The sequence below is a fragment of the Hesperophylax consimilis genome, unplaced genomic scaffold, assembly GCF_061612785.1.
Source record: "Hesperophylax consimilis isolate HC1 unplaced genomic scaffold, BYU_Hcon_1.0 scaffold_128, whole genome shotgun sequence".
Taxonomy (NCBI): Eukaryota; Metazoa; Arthropoda; class Insecta; order Trichoptera; family Limnephilidae; genus Hesperophylax; species Hesperophylax consimilis.
Window position 1 is genome coordinate 6,536 of NW_028301350.1, and position 6,535 is coordinate 13,070.

A 6,535-nucleotide genomic window follows, 5' to 3' on the forward strand; every position below is an offset into this window, starting at 1 on the left:
TATTAACCCCAGCAGCTGTGTTACCTAAACCCGCTCCTGAGATACCACCACCAGTAGCAAAAGCCTTTATACCACTTATACTTTCTGCATCCATGTTTTGTTGTGTTATAACATTAAATATAGACGCAGGTATATCTGGAGGTGTTATTATTTTTACATCTTGATCTAAACCACCATGGGCTTGTACCTCGAAGTCATCTCCATTTATTTTGGCTGTCCTATTCTGATCATTCATTGTACCTGCACGAGTTATCATTTGCCCCATAGGTGTACGTCCAAATGTATCTACTATGGCTCTCATTAAAGATCCTATAATGTGTTGGTTATCTTTTAATAAATCTGCATTAGATTCACCGTAAATAGATTCTTTAACAGGCATATATTGTATAAATACAAAAGGAGGTTTTCCATCTGGGAAGGGGTTTTCCTCAAGACGTATCAAAATATCATCAACCCAAGTAGCTACAATAGGTGAAACAATACCATCACCATGGATATCCCAAAACCCCCAGTACTCAAAAATATTTAGTTTGGTTCTAGCCTTATCTGTAAATTTGAAATACTTTCCCTCATTCTCTGGTTTATTTTTAATTTCCGCATCAGACAAATAATCTGTATTCTTAGTATGTTTAAGTACATTAATTTTATCTAAATTTCTATATACACCTGCTTTTTTTAAGTCTGACAAAGATGCCTCAAACCTATGTACAATAAAATTCATATTATCTACAACACCTTTTGCTGTGGGATCTACTATAATCTCACGGTAATCACATACCTCAACAAAAGGGTGATTGGTTGTGGCTTTCTTAACAGGAATCTGTTCTATAGCATTAACCTCCACCCTATAAAGTAACCCTGTACTTTCATAAAGTAAAGCAGCTTCCTTTATTTCTGGCTCTAATTTACTAAAGGAATCTGGGTGTTTTTGTTTTAGTTCCAGCATTTGGTTAAGTATTTGTGCAAACTGCTGTAACTCCTCAGAACCATCGTTAGGTATCTCAGAGTAAGAAAAAGTATATTCATCTTCCATTATAGTGGTGTATTCAGACTTCCAAGAAGTCTTTAGTATAGCTGTACCTTCATCAACTAGAGTACGTACAATAGTATCTAGCGTTTTAACTTTACTTATTTTAGTATTAAATTGATTATTTAAAATCAACTCATTTTGTAAAGCTGCTTCTTTATCATCAAAAGTAACTGGAGACACTTTAAATATATTTTCAGATGCTAGGAAAGCTTCTGTTAGTGCGGAGTATAACCACTCATTTTGCCTTCTTATTACTTTAGGTGCTACTGAAGATCTACCATCACGTGGTGTTGGTTTATACTTTCCAGATACCTGTAAAGCCTCCAAACTGTCAGATATTTTTAAGATAGCTATATTGTAAGCAGATTCAGCATCCTTATAGTTTGCTTTCAACTCTACAAGTTTAGGTTCTTTAAGCCAAGTAGTTAACTTAATTTCAGCAGGTTCTTCTGTATTAAATTCCCTTATACTCACTTCCATTTATATAAACCCCTGTAGTCTTAGTAAATCCGAATTATAAGGTTGGTAGTGTGCTTCTATACCTTGACTTTGTAAAGTGTTTAATTCTTTTAAATAAAGTTCCAGGAATTTTAAAGTAACTGGTTGATCATTATTAGCAGCCAATGAATCATTTAAATTACCTAGAAATACCTTAGAAGCTATATAATAAAGTAAAGCCTGTATGTAAGCATCAGGTAAATCTATAACAACATCTGAAAAAGGTAAACCATTTTTAAGTATGCTTGTATTTATTTTAGTTGGGTTTGGTTTATACATTATCAACAAAGTATCACAAGTATCTTTACTTAGTTGGAGTGTGTGTATATTGGGTGTAGATACAGTTAATATATTACTACCTACAGGGTTTATTTGCTCATACATAGAAATATTTCCATGCTTATTAGCTACACGAACCAACTGCATAATACCATTAATCTTATCTTTAATATCTGTTAAATAGTAATTAGCGTCAATAGCATTTAAATCATACAATAATTTATTACGTTCAGTAGGTAAAATTAAACTATGCATTTTTACACGCAATCTTTTATGTATATCCATCAAACCAAGATTAATAAGCACACCTATGTTTTTAATATTATTATACGTACCATCTGATTTTACACTTCCTGAGAAGTGTTGACTCAATTCACCATAAGCTAAAGCTTCCATGACTTCGGATAATTTAATCATAAATATCTCCCTACCATATTATTTGATCTATTATCTGTGACTAATTCACGTCCCCATAAATTAACACGTTCTGTGTTTTCAACTACACCAATAGTTGGTGTGTTGTTACTAGGTGCATATGTTACCATAGCTCCTAACATACTTATAGCATCTAATATATCATCATGGGCAGATTTGATACCATTGGTAGATATTAAATGTACTTCATTCAGAAGTTCTGACATTAAAGGAGTCTCTTTAAGTTCTTCAGCAAAAAACATTTTACCTCCTTTAAATTGAGGAACCATTTGATTAAACCTACTAAATTTATCAGAAACAGGTCTTATACCATCTACACTAGAATCAGGCTGTCTTGCAAAATTAAACCATATCTTTTTTTCCTGCATTTGTTGTCTTATCCAACTTATAAAACCTGCTTGTTGTCCTGATATCTCAATACCAACCGCCATAGGTCGGTATGCTGAAGCCAATGTAAATAACATATCTATATTTTTTTCCATGGTTTGTCTTAAACAAAAACCATCTACTAAAAACCAATCATGGTTACTATTATATGCCCATACAAGTGCTACAGAAAAATCAGCGCTTGCTTTCTCTGAGGTAGCAAAGTCTGTAGTTATGTAAAAGTTATAAGCATCCTTATGTTTGAGTAAAGATACCTTAGAAAAGTAATTTATATCGTGGTTAGCTACTAATCTATTGGCATCAGATATAATCTGTAGCATAAGTTCTCTGTTAAACATATCAACTTTACCACTGTCTAAAGCAGAGTAATATGCTTCTATCATAGCCTCATAAGTAAAACGATCTTCCCAAGATCCTCGAAATTCCTCTTTACTACATGGCATTTTCTCACATACTGGAAAAGTTTCTACATGCCATGCCCCTGAAGATACTGCCTTATATAAAGGATCTTTACTATTAAATGGTGTACCACTCCAGATAATCTTACGTTTCTCAGGATGTAAGGCATTAACAACTGCACCATAAACAGTGTCTTCTATATTTTGTATTTCTATAGCAGACTTACCCATCTTATCTGATAACAAATCATCTAGTAAGGCTAGTTGTGGTCTGTCTGTTGAGGTACGCGTACCGCGTAATCCAGTCTGAGCACCATAAGCATTTACTTGTAGTGTGTTACCTTTCTTATTAGTAAATTCCCACGTAGTCTCTGTAAACTTAGCAGTAACAGATGACTGCCAATTAGGTGAGTTTAAATACCTAGTCTCTAATGATTTACGCATGGTTTTGACACCATTATCTATACTATCTGAAACGTACAGTAAGAAGTTAACTTCACCGAAATTAGGTAAGTAATTAAATATAGATAAGTACTCTATTAACATCTCAAACAAAGTAGACTTAGCAAAACCACGGTGTGCTAATACTACTATTTGACTATGCTTACTTGCAAAGGCATCTAACACCTTATAGTGTGCAACAGGAGACTTATTCTCTAGCTTGCCACCACATATAAACTTATGTGTAGTCACTACTTCTATGGCAAAATTATTAGGGTTGTAACTATCTACATCCTCATAATTAACTTTAAGTAACCTATCCTCTAAGGATATTTTCTCTAATGTTGGTCTTCTAGTCATCTACTTCTACCACTTCTGCTTCAATAATTTCTTTAGTTGTTAAGCTTCCAGATTCTATAGCTAGTTTAGATTCTTTGGCAAGCTCACGTATGTTATCTCTAAGTTGATCTATGATGTCACCACCTTTAATAGTTATATCTAAAGTGTTTATAGAACTCTTAGGATCTGGTCTGGTTTGTGTCAATAGGTTATTGGCAGAGTCTGATCTAACTTTATCTGAATCTGAATTAAGCATTAAGTCTACTAAAACATTTATAGCTTTCTGGCGGTTATCATAATTGACTAACTCAAAGGGTATGATAGCTTGTGAAAGTATTGATGTTACTAACTTACTTCTAGCATATGAACTAATGTAACTAGCTATATCCTTACTAGTAATAGCATCAGCGTGATACTTTTGCATACGATCTGGAAAGGTTAGTTGGTAAGCCTCCTTATCTAATAAACCAGCAATTTTATAAGTACAGTACTTTATAGCATTAGCATACTGTTGTGTTTGGTATCTACCATTCAACAATACAGATGAGTACGTTATAAAGTTCTCTCTTATATTTGATAAGTACTCTATATTGGACTCTTTAAGAGTATCATTAATAACATCTACCATGCTATCGTTTATATATGCTTTCTTAGGAAGAGCTTTCTTCAATTCTTCCTTGGTGAATAGTACTATCTTTTTCATATAGAAACCATGTTAATTATAATAACTCAGGATTATACATTCATTAGCTTATCGGTCAAGTTTTGCTTAGTTCAAAAATTATAAATTTAGTAAAGGTGCAGGGGTAGCTAGTGTTTCAAAAAAAAGATGAAAGCTCCCCCCCTCACTCTTCCAAGGAAAAAGAATCCTTTCTTTAGCCAAAGGCGTTGTTCTGGTAACAATTTCGTTACCTTAACTGAGGTGTTTAAGATGGACAATTTATATTTAGTGTTAGCAATCGTTGCTGTTCCTACTCTTTGGGCTTTGTTAGCTATACTCAAGCGTACTGTTAATCAATGGGGAACTACGTTAGAGTCAGTGTCAGAAGCATCTCGGGGTAAGGCTGAAATGTGGGCACGTGATCAAGTACAAGCTAACGTTGCAGCATTCAAACTGGATGCTAAAGAAGATGCTGCTAAGCGTAAGGCTTATGATGAGATGATGAGTAAAGTTTAATAATAATGCTACTGCTCTTATGAGTGGTAGCATATTTTTGTATAACACATAAACCACACATACACATAAAGCACACACCTAATACAGGCTCGTTAGGTGTCCATCAGCATCTAGGGATTTTTCAATCTCGGTAAGGCACACATAAACACGTTCCCATATATATGGACAGTCCTTTTGCTGTACTGTTTTCTCCAAACGCCAAAGGCGTTGTTATGGATCATTTTGATCTTAATGTTCTTAAGGAGAATATCATGGCTGTATTAAAAGGTTTCACTGCTCGTAAAGTAAATTTATCTTCTGTTACATCTAATGAAGGTAAGAGTACTCATTGGTTTAACCTATTAGGTAGTGGTTTAGGTATGCATCTATCAAATCAGTATGTCGAACATCAAGTTCCAACTGATTTAGATAAGATCTTATTGGCTGTAGGTGAAGTCCCAGAAGAGAAAAGATCTTTAGCTTTTCTGAAGTATTTAACTTTAGCTGTTGAAACTGGAGTTATCAAACCTACTTTCAACATTAAATTAGACGATTCAGAAATTGTAGAATCATCTTTAGATTTCTCAAAGATAAAACTTTAACCCACTTAGCCCCTTGTCAATACGATAAGGGGCTTATAACTTAAACAACATCCCTTTCGTTGTTTTTGTTTAGCTTTCTCCCACTCTCACGAGTTCCTAACATAACGTCATTGGCGTTATACTACCGAGGTATTAAACTATGTATACTCAAGCTCAAATTGAACAGTATTGTTCTATAGAAGATTTAACCTCTTCTATGCTAAAAGATGTATTAGATACGCTTCAAGTAGTCGCAAAAGATCTTGAACCAGTACTTGAAGATTATTATACTAAGACCTATTACAGGTCTAAACAGGCTAGGGTTAATACTATTAAGGATAACTTTACATCCTTAGATATTATCAAAGCTATTTACTCTGCCTTGATAAAACTAAGCTCTAAAGAGTCTTTAGTATCAGTAATGGGTATGCTTGCAGGTGCATTCAAAAACCATATGAATGAGTACAATGCCCATGTTACAGCAGGTGAGATGTTAGCTTTAGCTAATGGTACTATCTACGATATTCATTACAATATTGTAGTAGGTTATGAAGTACTGTCTCATCTAGAAAAGACTCCTGAAGAATTAGCTAGGTTACAGCAAGCTATGTTCTTACCGCCGTTAGTAGAACAGCCTAGGAAACTCTATAATAATAGAGATACCGCTTATCATACTATTAAAGATAAGACACTTATCTTAGGTGATACTAGGAACTACCATGATGGTGATATCTGTTTAGATGTACTTAATATACAAAATAATATTAAGTATAATTTAATAGAGAGGGTAGTTACATTACCTAGACCTAAGACTTCTGTATCTGATGTAAAACAGAAGAAAGCTTTGGACTATTCATGGGAATTGTTCCAAGCTACTAGGGAAGATACGAAAGAGCTTCTAAATGGTAGACCTTTCTGGATATCTAATAAGGTAGATAAGAGAGGTCGTATCTATAGCAGAGCCTACACTATCAATACCCAAGGTACTGAA